This window comes from Oncorhynchus masou, chromosome 18, assembly GCF_036934945.1.
Source record: "Oncorhynchus masou masou isolate Uvic2021 chromosome 18, UVic_Omas_1.1, whole genome shotgun sequence".
Taxonomy (NCBI): Eukaryota; Metazoa; Chordata; class Actinopteri; order Salmoniformes; family Salmonidae; genus Oncorhynchus; species Oncorhynchus masou.
In genome coordinates, this window is record NC_088229.1 from 60,769,965 (window position 1) to 60,795,906 (window position 25,942).

General features: G+C 45.0%; 1 protein-coding gene across 2 annotated transcripts in view; it reads left to right on the forward strand.

Annotated features, from left to right (window-relative positions):
• LOC135505040 (thyroid hormone receptor alpha-like) overlaps positions 1-25,942 on the forward strand; it is a 155,853-nt gene that overhangs the window by 47,799 nt on the left and 82,112 nt on the right. For both annotated transcript variants that reach the window (XM_064924062.1, XM_064924063.1), the window contains one exon: positions 21,126-21,201. The gene's annotated coding sequence lies outside the window, so the exon portion shown is untranslated. The remainder of the gene's footprint in view (positions 1-21,125; positions 21,202-25,942) is intronic.

The window sequence follows — 25,942 nt, forward strand, 5'->3', positions numbered from 1 at the left end:
CAACCATGTGTAGTTAACTAGTGATTATGATTGATTGTTTGTTTTTTACAAGATGAGTTTAATGCTAGCTAGCAACCTTACCTTGGCTTCTTACTGCATTCACGTAACAGGCAGTCTCCTCGTGGAGTGCAATGTAATCAGGTGGTTCGAGCATTGGACTAGTTAACTGTAAGGTTGCAAGATTGAGTCCCCGAGCTGACCAAGGTAAAAATCTGTCATTCTGCCCCTGAGGCAGTTAACCCACCGTTCCAAGGCTGTCATTGAAAATAAGAATGTGTTCTTAACCGACTTGCCAAGTTAAATAAAGGATAAATAAAGTTGTAAAAAAAAAAAAAAAAAATATTTCCAATTGTTATGAAAACTTGAAATCGGCCCATTCCGATTAATCGGTCGACCTCTACTTTGTGTTCAGGACATTATATTTCTTTCATTGCCAATCATTTTTTTTTGTTTTACTTCAGTGCCTTATTGCAAACAGGATGCATGTTAATTCCAAAATACATGTATATTCCAAAACTGTACAGGCTTCCTTTTTTTCACTATATCATTTAGGTTCGTATTGTGGAGTAACTACAGTGTTGTTGATCCATCCCCCGTTTTCTCCGATCATAGCCATTAAACTCTGTCATTATTTGAGTCACCATTGGCCTCATGGGGAAATCCTTCCTCTCCAGTAACTGAGTTAGGAAGGACGCCTGTATCTTTGTAGTGACTGGGTATATTGATACACCATCCAAAGTGTAATTAATAACTTCACCATGCTCAAAGGGATATTCAATGTCTGCTTTATTTTTTATTTTTTACCCATCTACCAATAGGTGCCCTTCTTTGCGAGGCATTGGAAAACCTCCCTGGTCTTTGTGGTTGAATATGTGTTTGAAATTCACTGCTCGACTGAGGAACCTTACAGATAATTATTTGTGTAGGGTACAGAGATGAGGTAGTCATTCCAGCATCATATTAAACACTAGTCCATGAGTCCATGCATCTTATTGCGTGACATGTCAAGCACATTTTTACTCCTGAACTTACTGAGGCTTTCCGTAACAAAGTGGCTGAATACCTATTGACTCAAGACCATTATAAAAAATATTGAAATACGTACTTACATTATGAGGTATGCCAGTGACAAAAAAACTAAAACATTTTAAATATATTTTTTTAAATTTCAGGCTGTAACACAACAAAGTCAAGGGGTGTGAATACTTTCTGAAAGCACTGTATCTTAACACACAGTACGCCCCCTTGATTAATGGATAACTATCAAATGTTTTCAAACCAACAAACTTGACGAGTTGTAAAGTGCTAGTGTCTCATCTCAGTTTGGCATAAACTGGTATCACTATTTTGTTGTTACAGTAGGACATACTTGTTAGGCTATAACTCATTATAGCCTCAGGCCGTGCACTACCCCTGAAGAAAGCAGGCTTCATCGAGAAGGCTTCAGTGATAGGTCACGGAAAGTGTAACCACTTTATCAATGATTTCATCACAGCTCTTGTAAACCATCTACCTCTCTGACTCGAAGTTGCACAAAAGGTTGCATACCATTACTGTCCTTGGAGTGCCTTCTAAATACCGGACTCACAGATTGACCTGATCTGCTGCTACACTGTAGTTCATGTGTTTCACCATCAATAATGTACAGTTTATGGCGTCAAGTTTTGTTTTGGTTGTGGGGGATCCAATGGTTTGGTTCCTATGGGGCTGCTCTGAATGTCGGGGACCATATTGTCTCTTGCGGCTCTGAAGTCACATGGAGTTGACTGTAAAAGGCCACTCAGCCTCTGTGGATTGGCTTCCTTCTTAGGTGTGTTTGTTATGTGCGATGGGCTACGCTGGTGGTCTGCCAGCTGCGTAAGTTTAACAGCACCTGTCACAGGATCCATTAGCCCCACAGCTGTAAAACGGTGTGAGGCACTCACCCTCGGCCCCCACTCCCACCTCCCCTTCCCTCACTCTCCTAACCCACTCCATGCTTTTTGGGGGGACAGTTACCAAGGGAACCATCAAGCTAGATTTCCTATAACATGTACCAATGGGGACAAGATCCCCATCCAGGATGTCGAATCGCTCTGATTTCTCAAGCGCATCGATGTGTCAAGCCACAGGAACAGAACTGTATCCCTCTGTGTCCCAAGTGCCCACAGCGGTGTCCCCACAGCGTTATCCCCACAGCGGTGTCCCCACAGCGGTGTCCCCACAGCGGTGTTGCTGTGTGTGGCTGTGTTTTAGACTTGAGGAAACCACTGCAGCAGAGCACATGTACGCAATTAGAGAATCTGGCGTGGGGAATTGAGGGCGGGGAAACTGACAATGTTGATGCTGTGCTGGCGGCCGCGTGTTTGTTCCCCTGCCAGCCCTAGTTGACTGTTGTTGCGGTTATCCGGTAAGGGGGGAGGGAGAGAGAAAGGTTGAGGCAGGGTGTGGGGGAGAGGAAATGGATTTGACTTAATGATGAACTTAGGCACGATCAGCTGGGCAGTAGGGGAGAGTGGTTGTAAGCTGAGCCATTTTTTTTTTACATTCAGCATGACTCCGTCAAGGGAAATATAGTATTATTTCTAACAAAGATGTCTACATATATTTCAGGATGTTGTGTATCCCTGGAAATAATCTGAATTCTTGTAAACATTACAGCTTTGAAAACATACTGTAGCTTGTCCCAAAAATGTGATCTCTTGGCATAACTTACCAATGGAGTATGGGGTAAGTTGAGTCGCAGGACAGGATAAGCTAAGCCGCTTACACATTTCTGTACTTAATGAAATATTACCACTACCTTTTAAAAACCATGTTTATCTTTATTTCCCAAACACAATTCAACACAATCACTTTTTTTGTCTTTCCTTTTCATCATCTTTTAACACAGGCTTAACACTATTAATAGAGGCCAGACCGTGTTCTTACCTCATATCCCAGCGTTAATGTCTTGCATTACGCCTGGGAAGAAAACACTTCAATATGCTCAACTTGGCATTGGCTCAACCATTGGCTCAATTTACCACAAGGCAAACATTTTGACTATATTAGCTCACAAAGCTAAAAGGCTGCACTTTCATGCTAGGTTTAGGACCTCATATTGAAGATTATAGCCACTGATGTATAGAAAAATCTTAAAATAATCTACTTTGGTTTAGATACAAACCTCATGAAGCTTCTAACACAATACATTTATTTGACTTGGTAAAAAATATATATATTTTTTTTACCAACTTGCTTACCACTTTTTCCATGTGGATTCTTCCTTCACAGACTCCAGGAAATGGTCACCTCTTCCTAAATATTTGGTCAAATTATTAATTTTGTGTATGGTTTCCTAGAAACAAGGGTGGCTCAACTTACCTCAACTCCCCTACAGCGAGCCAGAAATGATTCATCGAGTCGCTGCTCCTCCAATTATGAATATCTATCGCAATCAATATCCATGCTAATGTACCAATACATCTACGTCACTGTTGTCTCTAGTCAATTTTTTTCTTTAGAAAGATTGCTCATTTAATATGGATTGGAACTAGGCCTATCTTTTACCAACGGTCACCTGGCCATTGCCAAGAATTAAGTCCCTAATAAATGTACCAATTCCCAAAACTTCACCTGACTCAGTCACAACCCGACCCTATTCATTTGATAATATCCCTCTTAGTTGATTAGGCTCCGGCTCAAGCACCAGCTCTCACATGCTAGAATTTATAACTCTGCTTTTATGGGTGGAACAGCATTGCCTTTTAAGAACAAAATGGCTACTGAACGGCAGGTTCACGTGAGGACAGGCCAGGTACAGTATTGCGCAGTAGTGTAGCTCTCTCCCTCTGCCATTAACCGCGGCCTGGTGAGCAGAAAGTAATCAGGTCTTGTGAAAACAGTGGAAGCTCCGGAGCTGGGCTGCTGCATATGTCAGGCCTGCATATTCTTGTTTTTATAGGTCTGACTCCATTCAGCTAGGTCTTCAGGCTAAATATTTATTAAAAATTGAGAAAGACAGGAGGCTAGGTTAGCCTATGCTAGGCCTACCTCTGTACTGTAGCGTTAGCCATCGTAGCAAGGATTTCTTGTAATCGTAGCAAGCAGAGTTTTGTGGTTTCTAGGAAAATATCGCATTGACCTCTACCCTTTAGGGTTCAGCAGTGACCATTTAGCCACCTAAAGCTTTTCTTTATGATATAACTTTATTGTTGAGAGTTGTTATTAGCTTAGCATGTTTTTAGCCCTCAGGACTGGATTGGCCTTGAACTCCTTATACATGAGATGTTATTGGCTCTGGGGAGGCTGTAAACGGACAATGTTTCAATCTCATGGCCGTCTGCTACGAACAATTTGATTTTGGCTCTCCTTCAACACCCCTCACTCCCTCCATGCCTCCACTCTTTCTCTCCATCACACATGCTAAAGGCTAAGGGAGGCCTTTACCCCGCCAATGAGCTAAAAGACAAAGGCAGGCTTGTGACTTCACCCGATAAAGCCCCCTCTGTTCATGGTATAGATCCATTGGTGTCGCCTCTCCACAAGGACAATGCCTTTAAACATCAGAGCACATAGACAAATAGGCAGAGGCCATTCTCCCTTCTATTGTCCCGCATCTGAACCAGACAAACAACCAGCCTGGTAGGCAGCAGGGCAGGCAGGGAATAGAGCGACAGATTACGCAATGGCCTGGCATTGTATCATGTCATGGTAAGTACATCGTGTACATTACACACACACACACACACACACACACACACGCTCAGATTAGCACATACGCTGACACACACTCACAGATGCTCTTCACACACACACACACACACACACACACACACACACACACACACACACACACACACACACACACACACACACACACACACACACACACACACACACACACACAGTGGGTGTACTGGAGCTGAGCTAACACAAATAAGGGTGTGTCTATGTATTTTCTCCAATGGTTCTGGAAGGAAAGTATGCTATTATTACATGACAGCTTAATGGGAGCATTAATCATCAAGCAAATCAGCTAATAGGGCATGTGGCCTTAATATAACACAGACCGAGAATATATCTCAGCAGTGACAGACCCTCCACCATAAGTTTGCAGAACAGAATGTCTGTGTTTTCTCTATAGGGTATGGACTCAACACGCTCCAAAACAGACCTTATTTTCCCTTTCCCTATTTCCCCTAGTTTTCTCAATTCAATTCAAGGGCCTTTATTGGCATAGGGTTCATATTGCCTAAGCAAGTGAGGTAGATAATATACAAAAGTGAAATAAATAATCAAAATCTACAGTAAACATTACACATACAGAAGTTTCAAAACAATAAAGACATTACAAATGTCATATTATATATATCTATATCTATACAGTGTTGTAACAATGTACAAATGGTTAAAGTACACAAGAGAAAATAAATAAGCATAAATATGGGTTGTATTTACAGTGGTGTTTGTTCTTCACTGGTTGCCCTTTTCTTGTGGCAACAGGTCACAAATCATGCTGCTGTGATGGCAGACTGTGGAATTTCACCCAGGAGATATGGGAGTTTATCCAAATTGGGTTTCTTTTCGAATTCTTTGTTGATCTGTGTAATCTGAGGGAAATATGTGTCTCTAATATGGTCATACATTGGGCAGGAGGTTAGGAAGTGCATCTCAGTTTCCACCTCATTTTGTGAGGCAGTGTGCACATAGCCTGTCTTCTCATGAGAGCCACGTCTGCCTACGGTGGCCTTTCTCAATAGCAAGGCTATGCTCACCGAGGCTGTACATAGTCAAAGCTTTCCTTAAGTTTGGGTCAGTCACGGGGACAGAGTTTTCTCCCTCTCTCTTTCTGATTTCTGCAGCCGGGGCCATGCGTCGCAAACAGCGCTCACTCTCTCATCCTCTCCCTCTCATTGTGTCTGCAGGGGGCATGTGAGTGAGCATTCACGTGAAGGAGAGAGAGAGAGAGAGAGCATAGCACTGCTGCACTCTTACATATACAGAAAGACACACATTGACAAATGGAGAGGAGCACATTGAGCAGACATGCACTGACACCACCACATACTCTCTTTTCTATTACCTCTCCCAAAGCCTCTTTGCGCCTCCGTGGATTTGTGTGTGTTTGCGCCCATCTGCCTGGGCCTGTCAGTGGGAATCAGATGTGATTGTGTGAATAGGAGGGTGAGCTGGGCATTTGGGGAGGTGCTTTCTCTACTCTCTAGGGGGCGTGCTCTCTCTTGCCCCACCAGACACACTGTCAGAGGGTTTTGACTAGATGGGATACAGCTTTTGTCAGATTTGACTTTTCGTTGCAGGTTAGGAGAACTTACGCAGCATGTTAGGATAATTCACAAAGCAGGTTAGGATAATTAGGTTAATGTTAGGTAAAGGGTTAGCTAAAATGCTAAATAAAATAGTATTTTGATGTTAATCTCACAAAAGCTGTATACTTTCTAGCCATGGTCCTCTCAGAGTACAAACTACTACCCACACTGGGCTGTTCACTCAAATGCCTGGCTTTATTTCAAAGATGTTTTATTTATCCACAAAAGTGAGTGTGAGTTGTGTTTGTGTGTGTACCCATTCTGTGAACCCAGGTGTGTGATGACTGTGCCGTTCCGCTTGAATGAGTAATATGACCACTCACAATTTATTCCCTGAAGGAGAGGAAGAGAAGGGGTGGAGGAAAGAAATAGCCTAAACAGATAGACGAAGTGAAAACAAAATGCACAAAGAGAGTGTCTGCACATTGAAGAAGGGGAGACAAAGTTCAACTGTCAATGTGCACGGGCATTCATACAGCCTGCTGTTGGCCTATACACTGACCCTGGATTGGCAACAGTACATACGACAACCAGTGGCTAACTTGACCCTAAGGCCGTCCCTAGAGGTTACATAGAGTGTTGTAAATCACCATTTTTTTTCTCTTACATTACTGTTGTTTTAATTGGGGCAATCTAGAGCTGGGCGATATGGCCAAAATATTTCATCACGGTATTTTAATGATTAAATGGTATGATGTTATTTTATGTTTTTGAATAATAAAAGTTGTACATTTGCTTTATAAGTAGTGAGGGATCCTGGGGTGGCAACACAAATTCTAAGTGATTTCAATGTGTCTTTCTCCATTCTATTTGTTTTATACTTTTCAATTACATTTTCACCAATTTTTGCATTTCCTCCACTAATTTGAGATCATTTCCACATTGCCACGTAGGGCTCCACGATAAGGGCAAAATCTGGCCCTTATTTTTAACCAAATGTTGCAATTGCGATTTGACTTGTGATTTAGAGCAAAACACTTTGGTGAACTGTTGGAATCATGGAAATATAATTATTATTCTAATTCTATAGTTAAACTATAATAGTGGGCACTTTGAATACCGTGTTTGACATGACGACAAGTAAAAACCCAAACTGGTCAGTGCATTAATACAGGTATATCGTAAAATATGGTATACCGCCCAGCCCCAGGACAATCAATGTTTCTCAACGGGACATCAGTAGAACCCGATGGTCTTGACAAGCGTGATCTATCCAGGGAGTCGTTGGCTGTCATTGTGTTGCATATGTGTTGGGTGTGTGTGTTAGTATAATAGTGATGCAGGCAAAAAGATACAGTTACATATCGCAATATTATTTTAGATGATTTTTATGACTCCAAGTATCGATTTGTAAAAAGTACACTAGGTAGCGTCAGCCGGCTGTAGTTATTACTCACAGCTCCATGGCCGATGTAAGACTTTTAAACAGGTTAACACTCGAAATGCCTCCGGGCCAGACAGAATACCAGGGCGCGTTCTCAGAACATGCACAGACCAGCTGGCAAGTGTCTTCACGGACATTTTCAACATCTCCTTGTCCCAGTCTAATCCCAACATGTTTCAAGCAGACCATCATTGTCCCTGTTCCTCAGAACTCTTAGATAACCTGTCCAAACACCTATCATCCTGTAGCACTCACATCTGAAACCACAAAATGCTTTGGCTGGTCATGACACACAGCAACACATCATCCCAGATAACCTGGACCCACTCCAATTCGCATACCACCCCATCAGATCCACAGATGAAGAAATAACTTTGCACTCCACACTGCTCTCTCCCACCTGGACAAGATGAATACCTATGTGAGAATGCTTTTCATTGACTACAGCTCAGCATTCAATGCCATAGTCCTCTTCAAGCTCATCACCAAGCTCTGGGCCCTGGGACTGAACACCTCCCTCAGCAACTGGATCCTGGACTTTCTGACGGGCTGCCCCAAGTTGGTGAGGGTAGGTAAACAACCCATCTGACCCTCAACACGGAGGCCCCTCAGGGGTGTGTGCTTAGTCCCCTCCTGTACTCTCTGTTCACCCATGACTGTGTGCCACGTCCAACTCCAAAACCATTATCAAGTTTGCTGACGACACAACAGTGTTAGGCCTGATAACCGACGACGATGATACAGCTTAAAGGGAGGAGGTCAGAGACCTGGCAGTGTGGTGTCAGGACAAGAACCTCTCCCTCAATGTCAGAAAGACAAAGGAGCTGATCGTGGACTACGGGAAACAGAGGGACGAGGGCACACACCCCAAACAGAGGGTACACCCCCATACACATCAACAGAGATATAGTGGGGCGGGTCGAGAGATTTAAGTTCCTCTGTGCCCACATCACCAAGGAATGAACATGGTCCTCTCCAGGGCCTAACATTTTATTTTTGGTCCACCAGCCACTGTGGCAGGTAGATAAAAAAAGAATTGACCAGCCAAAATAATTTTGGCCATACTTACGTAAAAAAAAAAAAAAAAAACATACTGATGACCATGCTTTGTAATGTTTCTAAAACAATACATTTATTAGTAAGAAGTAATGTGTGTATATTGTTCAATTTAATAAAACATTTTGTGAACCGAGTCTTTTTACCAAAATATCAGATGAGGCAGAATGTTCAGCTGGCCCTTTAAGGGAAGGGGTTACCGTGGTAACGGGGCCACTCAAGTTGTGTCACTGTGTCTGTGAGATTTGGGATCTAATTAGGGCGTCTCTTTGCTATCAGTTAAAGCAGCAAACTCAAATTAACGTTGAAAAACAACTGAGCTTCTGACCAAAACTATGTAAATAGCCAACAAACACGAGGACAAGACTTTTGAGTAAATTACACCAACTTTTATGTCTGTGCGCAGAGCCTCCAAAAATGAATCTTTCAGCACTTCACTTGGAGCGCACAGCTCTCCTGTCAGGCAGTGTTGCTGCTTGAGGTGGGATATAGGATTTGGATTTCTTTGTGCGAATAGCATCTATGAAACAAAACAGCAGAAATACTTTGATACAGCTACAGCAGCATTTTGTGCTCATACTTGACTTTTGACTATTTTTATTTGTGAATGTAATGCTTGCGCTGTAGAGCCTGGCAAATTGACCATCCGCCAACGTGGCTGGTGAAATATACATTCTTACCGTCCAACACTTAAATTCTCACATTTGGCGGATGGGTGTTAATTTTATGCCCTGGTCCTCTCACACCAACACAGTCGTGAAGAAGGGGCGACAGCACCTCTTCCCCATCACGAGGTTGAAAAGATTTGGCATGGCTCTCAGATCCTCAAAAGGTTATAGAGCTGCACCATTGAGAGCATCTCAACTGGCTGCAACACCGCTTGGTATAGCAACTGCACCGCCCTTGATCACATGGCGCTACAGAGGGTGGAGCGGATGGCCCAGTAAATCACCTGGGCCGAGCTCCCTGCCATCCAGGACTTCTATTTATTCTATTTTTTAATGTATTTTATATAACCTTTATTTAACTAGGCAACTCAGTTAAGAACAAATTCTTATTGACAATGGCGGCCTACCCCGGCCAAACCTTAACCCGACCCGGGTTACGTTGGGCCAATTGTGCGCCGCCCTACGAGTCTCCCAATCACGGCCCGGTTATGATACAGCCTGGAAAAGAACCAGGGTCTGTAGTGACGCCTCTAGCACTGAGATGCAGTGGCTTAGACCACTGCGCCACTCTATACCAGGAGGTGTCTGAGGAAGGCCTGGAAAATTGTCAGAGACCCAAGCCACCCAAGCCATAGACCGATCACTCTGCTATCGCATGGCAAGCAGTACCGGAGCACCAAGTCACGGGCAAGAGGCACCTGAACAGCTTCTACCTTCAAACCATAAGACCGCTGAACAGTTAATCAAATGGCTACCCGGACTATTGTATTGAGACTTTTTCACTGACTCTAAATTTGGACACAACAAAATGTGAAATTAGTCAAGGGGTAGGAATACTTTCTGAAGGCACTGTATATACCCTCAACTACCTCCTCCCCCCTGCACATTGACTCGGTACCGGTACGCCTGGTTTATAGCCTTGTTATTGTTATTTATTGTGTTAATATTAACATTTTGGGGGAACATATTCATACTTTTTAACTGCGTTGTTGGGAAAGGGCTCAGTACTAAGCATTTCCCGGTGAAGTCTACAACTGTTGTGTTCAAGCGCATCTGACAAATAACATTTGATTTGATTTGGATCATTTGGCTTGTTCTCCATCTTCTTTTGAAATAGTGAGCCAACATGTTTTCATCTCTTTTGTTTTCACGACTGATGAGACACATTTTCTCATGCTCTCTCTCGTCTCTCTTCGGCAGACATCTAGTCGGCAATATGTTTGGAACATCAAATCGGAATAAAATCGCTGCATCGAATCTCGATACGTATAGAATCGTGAGAATCGCAATACATATCGTATCGGCACTTAAGTATCATGATAATATGAGGTCCCTGTCAATTCCCAGCCCTATCGTATAAATAGATGACAAATCGATTCCAACAAAGCTGTTGTGCTGTTTCTGATGCTAACTCTATTAATAGTACTTTGACGTATTATGGTCTGTTTGGGCTGTTGATACCTGTGTATTGATATGACCTTGCATGTACAGTAAATGAACGACAGAACTTTGATGCATGAGCTCATTTTCAGTGGAATGAATGGGACTTTGAGCCTTGAAATATTCATGCAGCGGAATCAAAGTTGTGGTATTCTGACTTGTCTCCCAGCTTTTACGCTTCGACTGTGAACTCAGAAGGCCCATCTTACCTGCAGTGTGGGAGCTTGTTTTAATGACATGGAAGCACAAAGGAGCTGTCTTCTTTAATTATGGACGAGTGTTATTAGCTCTGCCTCACGGCTCGCTCCCCTTTTCGTTCCCTTCTTTCCCCCTTTGATAGCCCTCCTTTCCTCTCTCCTCTCTCTTCCACCGACTTCATACGGCCCTTTGATTTTCCTCCCCTGTCCTGCACGGAGTAATCCCCGAATCGCATGAGTCACCTCCGCTAAGCAGCCGATGGATGTGTCAGGATGGGTGCTAATGGCGCTCAGCACCCGACGCTAGCTCCTTGGCCCTGTTCTCTGGTCTTTAACAGTGTGAATGGATGCTGTGTCACACCACAAGTTGTTGCCAGGCACCCGTTGCTCCTCTTCCAGAATGCACGGGCCTTCATCTGATGAGCTCTAAATTAGGTAAAGAAACCCTCTCTGCCTTAGCTTGCAAATTTGGGGATCCACTGACTAAATATCAACCTTGCAAATTTGATTTAAGATTTAAATCTTACTACAAATGTAACTGAGGTGTTGGTAACAGAACCATGTTGAAAGAGACACGCGGGATGGACACGGGACAGGGTAGTGTGTGGGCCTTCACATGCGTGCTCTACTGTAGCCACAACAGGAATGTTACAGGGGGCTTACCATACAGTACGCCTCACACCAAGCAAGCTGTGATTGGGCTTGACGTAGGGGGCACAGTGGTGAATACTAGGGAAGGCACAGAGGTAGTCGTGGAGGCAGTCTGCCTACCCCAATACAAGGGTCCTAACAAGACAGCACAGGGATAGTAGGGCTTACAGCATTGTTCCATGTATTGGACCTGATCTTACCGGTAAGAGCGGCTTAGAAGGGACATGATGTTACTAGAAACCAGAGGGTTCCTTTGACATGTGTCCAGTTCAGATGATCTCATTGGTTTATTTATCCAACAGTAATAACTGTGCGTCGAAGTTGAACATCACCAATAATTTAACATGGACCAACAACACCCAGGGTCCATCCAATCATGAGTGTGAGTTAGACCCGAACCCTTATAAAGGAAAGCGATTCCATATAATTATCATTCAAGGGATGTGTTTCTCTCCATCACATTCGCTCTTCTATGAGCTTAAGCATAATGTGTTCAGTGTGCTAAGAACCTGTTATTCCCAGCCCAGATATTTCCCCCCTCCCTCTGTCATGCTCACAATTACTGCATTTAAACACACCGGCCCAATAGCCGCTCCCTCGCTCTTTCCCTCCTTCCCGACCCATCTTCCATGCAAATTAACTCCAGGCCACTGCTGTTCGCTGCTTGACCGGCAATACATTTGAGTTTTGACAAGCCGTCTGAATTGTCTTTCCCTCCTCCCTTTCATCTGCCTCTCTCTGCGAGCTGCACAGTTATGCAGCTGCTCATCAACTTGGCCTTGTCTTTATCTGTCTGTCTGTCTGTCTGTCTGTCTGTCTGTCTGTCTGTCTGTCTGTCTGTCTGTCTGTCATTTCTCTCTGTCTGTCTGTCTCTCGTTTCTCTCTGTCTGTCTGTCTTGTTTCTCTCTCTCTGTCTGTCTCGTTTCTCTCTCTCTCTCTGACTGTCTGTCTCGTTTCTCTCTCTCTCTCTCTGTCTGTCTGTTTCTCTCTCTCTCTCTCTGTCTGTCTGTCTCGTTTCTCTCTCTCTCTCTGTCTGTCTGTCTCATTTCTCTCTCTGTCTCTTGTTTCTCTCTCTGTATGTCTCTGTCTGTCTGTCTCTCTCTCTCTGTCTGTCTCTCTCGTTTCTCTCTCCCTCTGAGTGCTGTGTGTTATACAATGTGAATGGAGTCTTTCAGTGGCTCTAAACGGCCGCCCTTGGAATGACACCATGAACATGTTGTGTTTTTTCTTTCTTTCTCTGGCTAGTTTGGACACACAGATGGGCTGTAGGTCACAGATGGGCTGTAGGTCACAGATGGGCTGTAGGTCACAGATGGGCATGTGTGTGTGTGCTTTTGTCCTCTAGCCACAATGGCTTGTAGCTGAAGATGATGGGATATAGAGAGTTTTGCACGTGTTAGTCATGCAAGCGCAAGAGTGACCATCTGATATACCGGACATGGTGATCGTAACGCCATGGCTTCATTTTGAAACAGTTCCTTTTAAGGCATGTATTAGATCAGATAACTGCTAGAATTGTATCAATGTGTGTTAATAGCCTGAATCTCTATTGATGCCAGATGTACAGATGCCACGATACTTTCTTTAGATCAGCTTTAAAACCATACAACTGGTTTTGTTTCTCTTTCATGAGATACACTTGTTTGCATCATATCTTGTTTTGTGGCTTTAATATCTGTATTTATATTCATTGGACTATACATCTATATTTGTTTCATTAGGCTTATTATTATTTATTTAGTTTTATACTTCGCTGGTTTTTGGGATATATAACAATATCAATACAATATATTACATTTCATAATACTGAAAGATGGCCTGGCTCCCCAGTCCCCTCTCAACCCCCTGAAGCTGCACACAGAAACAAAAACAGAGACCCCCTATTTCTATTCATTTACAGAGGCACTTAGTGTCTTACTGACGATGGATGCTTACCCCCCATCGCTGCCCTGCCTACTCTTGCAGGGGAGCCATTCGCCCCCCAGACTGCTGGTATGAAAACAGAGCATTGTCATTGTTTCCTGATAACATTTCCCATTCATAACCTAACCTACTCTCTGTTTGACTGGGATTAGACAAAAAGCAACTTTCTTTGCCAGTTTGCTTTCTCAATTGTCTCAAGGGAAGTATGAAATTAGTGAATGGTTAGTGTGTTAGTTTTTACGTGATAATGGAGGTCAGAGTTCAACAACATAACCAGTCCAGTGACCATGATAACACTCCAAGGCCAATGCCAGGGATGCACACGTCATGCTCCTTAGCTGATTGGTCCTTACTATCCAGGGTCCTTGGAATGTCCCTACTCCCTACCCAATTGAAGTCGAACTTTAAAATGGTTAGGGTAAGGCTAGGGATTAAGGGTTAGGGTTTAGCCTAGGGACGTCCCAAGGATTCCGGATAGCACTAACCATAGCTGATTGGCTTCAGAGTCTGAGCTCAGAGAGTAGTCGTCAACTGCCAAAGCTCCCATGATGCAACAGACCTGGTTTCACATGAAGGATGCAAGAGCTTCAAAGTGCATATCTAATCAAACAATACAAGCTCCCTGGACCCATGAGCTGTATCAAATACAAGCTCCCTTGACCCATGAGCTGTATCAAATACAAGCTCCTGTGACCCATGAGCTGTATCAAATACAAGCTCCCTTGACCCATGAGCTGTATTAAATACAAGCTCCCTTGAACCATGAGCTGGAACAAATACAAGCTCCCTTGACCCATGAGCTGTATTAAATGCAAGCTCCCTTGACCCATGAGCTGTATTAAATACAAGCTCCCTGGACCCATGAGCTGGATCAAATACGTGCTTCCTGGACCCATGAGCTGGATCAAATACGTGCTTCCTGGACCCATGAGCTGGATCAAATACGTGCTTCCTGGGCCCATGAGCTGGATCAAATACCCATGAGCTGGATCAAATCGTGGGACCCATGAGCTGGATCATCAATACGTGCTTCCTGGACCCATGAGCTGGATCAAATACGTGCTTCCTGGACCCATGAGCTGGATCAAATACGTGCTTCCTGGACCCATGGCTGGATCAAATACGTGCATTCCTGAGCCATGAGCTGGATCACCCATGAGCTGGATCGTGCTTCCTGGACCCATGCTGGATCAAATACGTGCTTCCTGGACCCATGAGCTGGATCAAATACGTGCTTCCTGGACCCATGAGCTGGATCAAATACGTGCTTCCTGGACCCATGAGCTGGATCAAATACGTGCTTCCTGGACCCATGAGCTGGATCAAATACGTGCTTCCTGGGCCCATGAGCTGGATCAAATACGTGCTTCCTGGACCCATGAGCTGGATCAAATACGTGCTTCCTGGACCCATGAGCTGGATTAAATACGTGCTTCCTGGACCCATGAGCTGGATCAAATATGTGCTGAGCTGGATCCTGGGCCCATGAGCTGGATCAAATACGTGCTTCCTGGACCCATGAGCTGGATCAAATATGTGCTTCCTGGACCCATGAGCTGGATCAAATACGTGCTTCTTGGACCCATGAGCTGGATCAAATATGTGCTTCCTGGACCCATGAGCTGGATCAAAACAAGTGCCGCCCATTTAAAAAATTGTATCTCTGCTGATCAGTACTTCACTTATGAGTTCAGGAAAAAGGTAGTTAACTTTAACTACTTGAAATTGATCAACACCCTTGACGTCTGCTTATGATTCCTGGTTACCACACTTGCACAAGTAGTCACTAGCAATGTTCCCTCTAAGGTGCGCACAGCTCCCCTCGGACTGCCGTGCAGATTAAGTATCAGCCCGCGCAGAGAAGCACGATATCGAACTTTACTAAACTTTCTAGAGATTTCCCCTTCAGTCAACACTACGTTTTGATCTGCTGTGGGAATTGTGCTCAAATCAATGCAATATTAACCACTTTCAATCTAACATACAGTATATGCAAAACTAACTGTGCAACAGATTTTCTTGTAGGCAGCACGTATTGGAGTAGGATTCTATTGCATTGACATGTATGACTCAGGCCCGTACTCTAGACAGAACGGTGCGTCATAAACAATCAGAGCTGCAGTAGGCCCAAATGCAAATGGCCATTGCCATATATCGATCTGTGCCATTCACTTTGAACTGGATTGCCTGAGCGGTCCTGAGTAGATGCTTGTTTTGAGGTCAACGCGAGAGCTGCATGTAGCCACCTGTGCACATTTGTTCATATTGTTTGCTAGTTAGTGAGTTATTAGCCCAGTTATAGCTCATTTCTAGTAAACAATGGGGGAGTAGTTGCTTCCAACAAGAGCACAGAATGTGTACATTTCTAGCCATATTTGAAAAGCGAGTCAGGTAAATAGCTTTTTTATCTCTTAAAGGGGCAGTGTTGTATTTTGAGACGGTCTTGAATAAACCAAGTAGCCTATAGGCAGAGGGTAGCCTAGTTTGTCTGATTCTCTGTAATAATGGTATAGGAATAATATATATATATTTTGAACTTTTTTTTTTCATCAAAGAACAACATTTTCAGTCACCTCCTTGTCTGAAGGACAAGTGGATAAACAGGTTAATGTCAAGTCCTACATGTTTTTTTACTTTCTTTCAAAAGTTTCATGGAATGTAGGGCTGCAGAACATTAAACACATTGGCTGCTACGGTAGGCTGAATGATAGAACAGCTATTTCCATGTTAAAATGTTATGGGATGCATTTTCTCCATTGTTTTTATAGTAGGCCACTCTGGCAGGCCTGCGTTATGATCAAAAAAGCCACAGTAGCCTACTTGGCCACTGTTAAAACTGTAACTTAAAGTGGGTACAGCCTCAGTGTTCACAGTAAACATGCGCCGGAAGTTGCACAGAATTTTCACCATGTTCAAGTTGCCGCTCAGCAGACCTGAAATTTGCTCAGTGCCAGAATTATTTTTCAGGGAACATTGGTCACAAGCCATAATTGGTCCATCGCAGCATATGCAATTTCCAGTCACCCTGCTGCTAGATATCTTAATATGTTTGGCCCTGCACAGCTCCGTCTCAAGCCCTGCATGCAAGGGGCATATCCCTCGAGGCAGGCTCTGATCTCCTCAATCCCCACCATCAGTCACTGAACCATGTGACAGGCCAGTGAATTACCTTTACAACATCAAAGCCTTGCCACCAGAGAAGGGGCCTTTTCAGGCGGGGAGAACTTGGGCCCCTACCGAGTCTAGCCCCAAGGTGTTTTCAGTTGAAACAGACACACCTTGTACCTTATGCTCATGCGATCCGATGTTATCCTCTTGGCAGGGGTGTGATGTGTTTCCCCACAACCCAACACCTTCCTTAGTCAGTAGCGAGGGGGAAACGAATCCCCACGAAAAGTATAGCCGTCTTGTAACCAGGAATCTCGTAACCTGCAGAGGCACTCTCTTGGAAATGTTAAAAGGTGAAGACTGTCTGTTAAACTGCAGCTTGGGTTGCACTTGTGATTGATTGTTATGCGTGGAGAGTGAGCTGCTTGGAAAGGAAGCAGAGTTACTGTTGCTATCGCGTTCACGCGAACAGGGAGGGCCTCTTTCCTCAGATTGGAGATAATGTCGTGCACAGACGATGCATCAAGGCCTACTATTTCGAAAGGTCTGCTTTGTGTTAGACTTCAATGAAATCGATTGAGAGGGCGGCAACAGATCACTTTAAAAGAAGTAAAGCTGTTTTCATAGGGAGCGTTTAACAGCTTCCTTCAGTGTAGAGTATGACAGGTCTAAAGGTTGCAGGGCGCGACCTCGTGCCCCTAGGCTTGTCTGAGGTCAGCTAGATTGTCATCGTAAGGATCTGTCAGGGTGAACAGGACACAAACCTTTTGAAGTCGCCCTGATGACATCACCCTCCTCGTTCTTTTTCTCAGAACCGATTGAGGTTTGGATTCCGTTGACGCTGAGGTCGTCGAGTACTTAGCTTTTATCCCAAGGCCTACTGTACTCTCCCACAACTCCTCCCCTGTCCTGGGCTCCACTCTCATGCGTGTTGACGAGTAGCCTTGGGAGGATTCCACATCCACATGTCTTATCGCGGAGAGACCTGAACTCCCTCTTTATCTTGTCGTCTTGCCCTTTTTGAAGTTGTGAATTATTGCAGAGTCGAGAGCAGTTTCAAATTAAAGTACCAAGTTCTATTTCTAGACCACAGATTCGAGCCAGAAAGAAGCTCAGAGTACAATTGACCTTGTTTGATATATGCTGTTGTCAGTGCTGGCCCCATTATAGCTTAGGTCATTGTTAATGGTTGTCCTCCTTTTTCAACGGACCCATTTGCAGCCTATAGAACCAGTGCGTCAGACGCATCTGCTGTGTTTAGGAAATTCAATTAGTATGATCAAGAAAATGCATGACACATAATAGTGGGATAGGAAACAGGTGTCAGCTTTCCGTGGTGCACTCCATGTTCCATTGCTTGTCGTCTGCAGGGAGAACAACATTAGCTAAAGTAGATTTACATCTCTATAGAAACTAGTGTGATTTCTTCTGTTTGTTCTAAAGAAGTACCGTCAGGTCTACCTCTGAAGCAACCGTCTGGTACACAAACATAACCTCCTTTTGCAATCCTGTGTAACCTGGTTGTTTACCATGGCATCCGTTTATGCTTTGGTACCAGGACGTTGTTATTGTTTACGTTTCAAAAGGTTAGTTGTACACCGAGTCTACCAAACATTAGGAACACCTTACTAATATTGAGTTGAGAGCAGGTGTTCTCAATGTTTTGCTTACTCAGTGTATATCTCAGGTCTAGCCTTAATTAGACCGAGGTCTCTACAGATGGACAACCTGGACATGTACATGATATTGCTATGAGTGCAAAAATTGCATGAGCATACAATCGTCTGCCACATTATCAAAAGAATAACACGCGTCTCCACGTACACAAGCTCTTGCGTTTACCAGCGCACAAGTGCACCTACATTCTCAAATAGTGCACACTCACCATACAGACACTACACATACTCTGTATTTCTGTTGTTCTGCGTCAATACGGAAGTGCCGATCGCCGTGTTTGGCAAGGAAGCTGTACCCAGTGTTCAGTAGTCCGCAGCAGCGAAAGCACACTTGGCAGGCGTTGTGAATCTGCAGCTTGAGCGAGTCACTGTACTAACGAACCCCACGGGGCCCGGCACAGCCATACACATACGCCCAGCTGCAGATGTCAGATGGCGAGGGAGCAGGTAACTGTTCCAATCCAATACGGAAGCTACTCATCCCTGACAAGTCGGTCTAAACAGCAGCCGGCAGGGAGATTCCTATCTACGTTGGATAGAGTTATAAGCCTGTAGCTTCAGCTTATCAGCTTAGAACATGGATGCACTGTAACTGTGTAGCTACAGGCCTCGAGTGCCTTTGGCAGTAGGATACTTTGATCGCTTTCTTAATAGGCAGAGCTTTCTCATTGTATCTTTTAATGGCCGAACCCCTCTTAGCAGATCGACTCAGCTCTAGCAGAGGGCATCATAGGACCTCTCTTTTTATTGCGTGAATTCTTCCCTCCCGTCAATCCCAAAGTGCTGCCTTTTTTCTTTTCGTTGGTTGTTTTTTTCTCTCGATAGCTCTCAGCAGGGGAAGAGCCCACTAATTCACGACTTTCAGTCAAAGGCGGCCTTCCACAGGGCTGACGTGAGAACAGGGGAGTCGGCACTGTCCGCCTCATTCTGAAAGTAAAGCACCCGAGACTTGACTTTGAAGCCTGTGTCTTTTACCAGAAGACAGGCCCTCCTCTCCTTGACTCAATAGGGTGCTCAGCCCTCCAGCTCTTCCTGCTTTTCACTTTGCTCTGTCCCTGTATTCCTCCATCTATCTGGTCTTTTAACACCACTGATGTTGGTGGATGACTGATGACTCTTGTCACATACTGTCTGTGACAAGAGGGGTGGAGGAATTCAAGCCAGCCTTCTCTCACCCTGTTCTCATATGCTGCTCGCCTCGTCATGAACACATGGTGGAGTTATTCTCAGTGAGCTGGGTGCAGTCCTTTTTCACGGCATGTCTGACCTCTATTCCTCAACTACACCCACCCACCCCCCACCACCAACCACACCCACCCACACAGATACACAAACAACCATCCACCCCAAAAGTACCCCCCCCCCCTCCAGGTCTTTGTCTACAAGCCCATGAGGCCCTCTGAGCAAACATAGCACCCGACCCCTGACCCTGTCTAATCAGGCACAAATTAGGCATGTCGAGAGGACGCCCCCTACCTCCAACACCCCACTCCCACCATCCCATTTCCACAGAAGCAGCTCTTGCCATGAGGGAGGGATTCCCCCACCCCAACACAAACAGGCATGCATGCACGCACACATACACAGGCACACACACACGCCCTCCTCCCGGCGCTTCCCTTCGGATGGGACCGTAATGACATTAACAGCTTCCTCCTCCCGGCGAACCGTGGAACAGTTTCCACTCTGTGCCCATACCTTCTTCTCCTCTCTTTTTCCCCTCTCCTTCCTCCTTCCTCCTCTCAGAGTTCTGTGTCTTTCATTTTTTTTGGGCCCAATTAATTAACAGTAATGCAAACGACGCTGTAAAGGCCCGGGATCTACAACAACAGGAGTCCTGTTTTCACAAGAGCTGATTACATAATCATATTAAGCCCCATATCTAAGAGCCCAGATCTGAAATCCCAGGCCCCAGCCAGCTAGCTCGCTGTGCTACCCTTCCCTTAAGACTTACCCCCACACGAGTGGGCCGCCAGCGTTCTATGTTAATGTGCGCTCTCGTGTTATCAACGACCTCTTTATCGTTCAAGATTGTTGCTCTGTGAGAAGGTGTTGGAAGTTCACGGTTCACCATTGTTATGTAAATGCCAGCTGAAAAGTACCAGTGGCCTGAGACACAGATGCCGGGCCTGCGACACAGATGCCGGGCCCGCGACACAGATGACGGGCCCGCGACACAGATGACGGCCCGCGTCGACGGAAACAGAAAAGTCTGGTGTAAATCCTCAGCAAACATGCAAGAATGTCTATTTCCGAACACGTTGTTGTTCTGCGTAGCACAGTCTGTGGCCCCATTAAGCAGGCTTTGCATGGGCCACAGATACGACCGCAGGCAACAGGTATGGCGGACATTAGCAGCAGATTAGAGCAGAGTACTACAGGCGGTAGGGAGATTGAGACCATGCGTGTTAGCGCTTGCCTCTGGAGCTTGGAGCTACAGTAACATGGCGCTATTACAGGAGAGAAGCATGGAGAGGGGAGATCCATAGAGAGAGCTGTGTCGTGTCCGTTGTTTGGAGCTGTGTTGTGCTGTAAATATATGGGGGAAACCTTTAATGTCTGCATGCGGGACATAGTCTTGTTAGAGAGTAAGAGTCTTGTCCCTATTCGTCTGTGTACGACCTTCCTTGCACTGTTTGTTTTCCATATGCTTGTATCCCTCCCCTCCCACTGTGCTGTACCTCCACTCCTTCTCGCCCTCTTCTGAACAATCGTCTGTTTATTTCTCACAGGGCGGAGGCCAACGGTCACACAGAACAAACTACAGGCCTGGGGATATCATTAACCTCCACACACAACAGGATACTGGTAGGTTTTACTGGCTGCTTCTCGCCCCCTATAGCTATATGCGGTATGTCTGTGTACTGTACGCACACATACATGCACACGGATGTAGAGGTCTGCGCAGGACTGATTTCTTCATCCGCTCCAGCAAGAATTGGTCCCGAACCCGACCGCAGTCCCGCAAATGTTATTTTAGGCATACTGTATGTGATGCAGCTTGCTTGGCAGCCATAGTCCTAGCAATTTTGCACCTTATAGGCAATATCAAAATGTGCCAAAAAATAGGTTAAGTTACCAAAGATTCTCACGTGGCCCATTACACGACATGGCCACTAGGATGTGGACACCCCTTCAAATTAGTGGTTTCGGCTATTTCAGCCACACCCATTGCTGACAGGTGTATAAAATCGAGCACACAGCCATGCAATCTCTATAGACAAACATTGGCAGTAGAATGGCCTTACTGAAGAGCTCAGTGACTTTCAACGAGGCACCGTCATAGGATGCAACCTTTCCGACAAGTCAGTTAGTCAAATTTCTGCCCTGGTCAACTAAGTGTGGTTTTTGAGAAGGAGCAACAATGGCTCAGCCGCGAAGTGGTAGAGCACACAAGCACAATAACTGTTCGTCAGGAGCTTCATGAAATGGGTTTCAATGGCCGAGCAGCTGCACACAAGCCTAAGATCACCATGCACAATGCCAAGCACCAGCTGGAGTTGTGTAAAGCTCACCGCCATTGGACTCTAGAGCAGTGGAAACACCTTCTCTGGGATGATACATTTATCTTCACCATGTTTTATTTATTTATTTAACTAGGCAAGTCCGTTAAGAACAAATTCTTATTTACAATGACGGCCTACCCGGGCCAAAACCAGACGATGCTGGGCCAATTGTGCTCCGCCTTATGGTACTCCCAATCACGCCCGGATGTAATGGAGCCTGGATTCGAACCAGAGACTGCAATGGCGCCTCTTGCATTGAGATGCAGTGCCTTAGACTGCTGTGAATCTGGGAATGTGTATGTGACCATTAACATTTGATTTGAATGGAAGCAAGTCTGCACAGCAATGTTCCAACATCTAGTGGAAAGCCTTCCCAGAAGAGTGGAGGCTGTTGTAGTAGCAAGGGGGGGGGGGGTTCTTCATTCTTCACGACTGTCTTGGTGTGTTTGCAAGCCCTGCCACATCGGACGAACAATAACACAACCGTTTCCAAGTAGCTTAAGCTGCGGGACAAAAATATATTTTAATTTGAATGTTGTCTGTCTGACCTCCCGTCCGCTTCCGCACTGCGAGGGATCAGCCCTCTACACAGATGCACACAAACATCTGTGTACACACACACACACACACACACACACACACACACACACACACACACATACTCAGGCAGTATAACTTATAGCCCAGTCTACAGTAAGATGTATCGACTCCCACTGATCGAATGCCAAGTAATTCCAAATAGGGTCTTATGCTGCCTTCATCCTAATGTGAAAATATGTACGATTCTCTGTCTCTCCATCTGTCTCTCTGTCTCTCTCTCTCCCTCCCTCTCTTTGTCTGTCTCTGTCTGTCTCTGTCTCTCTCTGTCTGTCTCTGTCTCTCTCTGTCTGTCTGTCTGTCTGTCTGTCTGTCTGTCTGTCTGTCTGTCTGTCTGTCTGTGTCTCTGTCTCTGTCTCTGTCTGTCTGTCTGTCTGTCTGTCTCTGTCTGTCTGTCTGTCTCTGTCTGTCTGTCTGTCTGTCTCTCTGTCTCTGTCTCTGTCTGTCTGTCTCTCTCTGTCTCGCTGTCTCTGTCTCTCTCTCTCTCTCTCTCTCTCTCTCTCTCTCTCTCTCTCTCTCTCTCTCTCTCTCTCTCTCTCTCTCTCTCTCTCTCTCTCTTTCCAGAATGGTGTGTGTGTTTGCAGTGTGGTGTTAAAGTCAGGGACCTGATATTAACGGTAACTGTTCCCACCAGCCCAGTGCAGGAAATCAAAGAGGCACATTCCCAGCATTCCATGGTGTGTCCCTGAGCCGGGGCCTTGTGTGTCTGCCCGACTCACGCCCCCTACTCCCACTCTGGAATATGGGAATATTATGGGATCACTGTGTCTAGGGATACATAAATCCAAATTCCCTGTCTAGGGTATGTGTATATTGTTTTTGTTTTGACCGGCATTGCAATTTAAGACTTTCACTTTGCGTCCTGATACAGTGTCTGGTGGAACTGTAGTAAACATTAAGACCGGACAGTTTAGAACTATAATGCAGGTTGTGGTTGAAATTGGACATTCGTGTCCTACGTGGACTTTTCTCTTCATGAGTTGAATTTGAATTGAATATGCTAGGTGTTAGCTTTTCTCCGTGAATAACATGGTACAATTAGCCACCTGGCTACCACAACCAGCTGACAAGCGCGTGATTATTTCCGAGCTAATTAAAAGCATTAACGTAGCTGGGCGTGGTCAAACACTTTTTGGACCACACCCGACTTGAATGCGCAGTTACTGAAGATTCTGAGCTTAAGCACCTTAGTGTTGTACACCACCTGACTGCATAGTAATGAGGGTACATGACAAGACCAAAAGGCTCTTTTGCTCATTTTTATATACGACGTGTGAATATGTTGTAAAGACATCCTATATATGTATTCTGTAAAAGCACATGGATGTGTGTGAAACGCATAATCCGAAACGTATGTATGTGAAAATGTGCCTTTGGAATTTTGTCCAACTTTTAGTAGCCTAGTCAAGGATTCACCATGCAATATACTGTATATTGGCACACTTCACTGGTTACAAACCAAGCGGAATGACCTAGACCTTGATTTTGGAGGTTCAAAATATCTCCCTGGTGGCAAAGTTGACCTATTTTTAATTGGCTGATGTGGAATTTGTTACAGAGAGAAAGTTTCAACCTTAGGTTTAAGTAAGTGGTCGTTGGTATGGCTCCACAGAGTTGAAATGGAATTGAACTCAACCCTGGTTATAATGCCGGTCTGACAGTGTTTTTGTTACTGCCTGTTGTTGGAGCACCTCTCCTCTCCTCTCCTCTTTCCTCTCCCTCTCCTCTCCTCTCCTCTCCCCTTCTCTCCACTCCTCTCCTCTTTCCTCTTTCCCTCCTCTTCCTCTTTCCCCTCCTCTTCCTCTTTCCTCTCCTCTTCCTCTTTCCTCTCCTCTTCCCTCTCCTCTTCCTCTTTCCTCTCCTCTCCTCTTTCCTTTCCTCTTTCCTCTCCTCTCCAGCTGGGTAAATGGGAGAGCGAGAGAGAGGGAGGGAGAAAGGGATAGAAGTGTGTAATCATAGTGTAATGCTGGTGAACGAATTAGGAAAGAGGCGGAAACAAGCGGAACATTGATCTGAGGATTGTTGGACAGATGTTGGGTGGGTAATACATCTTAATGGCTGCAGCGGAGTGGTACATAAGCTTTCAGCAAATACCGTTTGAGTCAGCAACTAGGAGGGATGGTGAAGACAGTGGCGAGGTGAGGGGTTGAAACATTGAGCCCGTTTTGCATAGGAAGCATTAGAATGGCCATTTTGGCCATGGCCAGAGATGGCTGTGGGACTGAAGGTGAATGGTTTGCTTTTCGGTCTTCATTTAACTGGGTCCTCGTGTGGAATGTTAGACATCTGCACGTACAGTAATACCTACGGATGGGTTTCACCATTTGAAGTAATGTCATATGCCTATTTGATGGATGTGGCAAGTGGACGCCACTAAAAGTACTCTTTGTATGGCGTGAACTGTGACATTAGGGATAGGGGTAACTATCGTTCTCTTCAGATGTTTTTTTTTTTCAATAGTAACCGACGCTGCCGTCAATGACAGTGAGATGTATTTACTATCCTCCCATAGGAGGAGATACTTGGTCATTCGAGAGAGAAAAGGGGAAGCTGAATGTGTCTGGGGGATCATTTAGAAGGTGTGTTTTGCCTGAAATGGGGGGAGGAGGACGTAAGGGGGTTGTATTGGTGTTACAAGACATCAGAAGCTCACGCTTTAGGATTTCAAGGAGGGTGGGGTGTGAGTGTGTGGGGGGGGTGTTAGGTAGAGGCGTATGCAGCAGCCCCCGGAATCCCAGAGTCCCATTGCTGGGTTACAGGCGAACATTCTTAACACCTCATGAATCTCACCTGTTGCAGCAAGGCTGCTGCTGACAAAGTCTGCAGTGTTTGTGCACACATGTACGTGTCGTGCACACGCGCTAACGTTCATACACACACGCATCGCCCGCATGTGTCGTGCACACCCACTTAGGCCTACAGTCAAACATGTGGTTTCCATATGTTGGATGTGTTTGATACCGTTCCATTTATTTCATTCCAGCCAATAAAACGTGCCTTCCTCCTATAGCTCCTCCCACCAGCCTCTTCTGACTCATACACACGGCACGCACGAGCACTCTCACACACACACACACATGCACGCATGCTCATCGCACACACACACACACACACACACTCTCAGCAGCAAGATTGGTGCAGAATTGAAATGATTGAGCTCATTCTTTGATAGATAATCTGTTGGGCTCCATTACTCAAACAAAGTTAATCCCAAAATGAATACTGGTGCTGGGCAAATAATCAATCCACTAAATAAGGAATCATATTATAACAGACAGGCAGACAGACAGAAAGACAGACAGACAGAGATAAACAGACAGACAATCTGGCTACAGTTGAAGTCAGAAGTTTACATACACTTAGGTTGGAGTCATTAAAACTCGTTTTTCAACCACTCCACAAATTTCTTGTTAACAAACTATTGTTTTGCCAAGCCAGTTAGGACA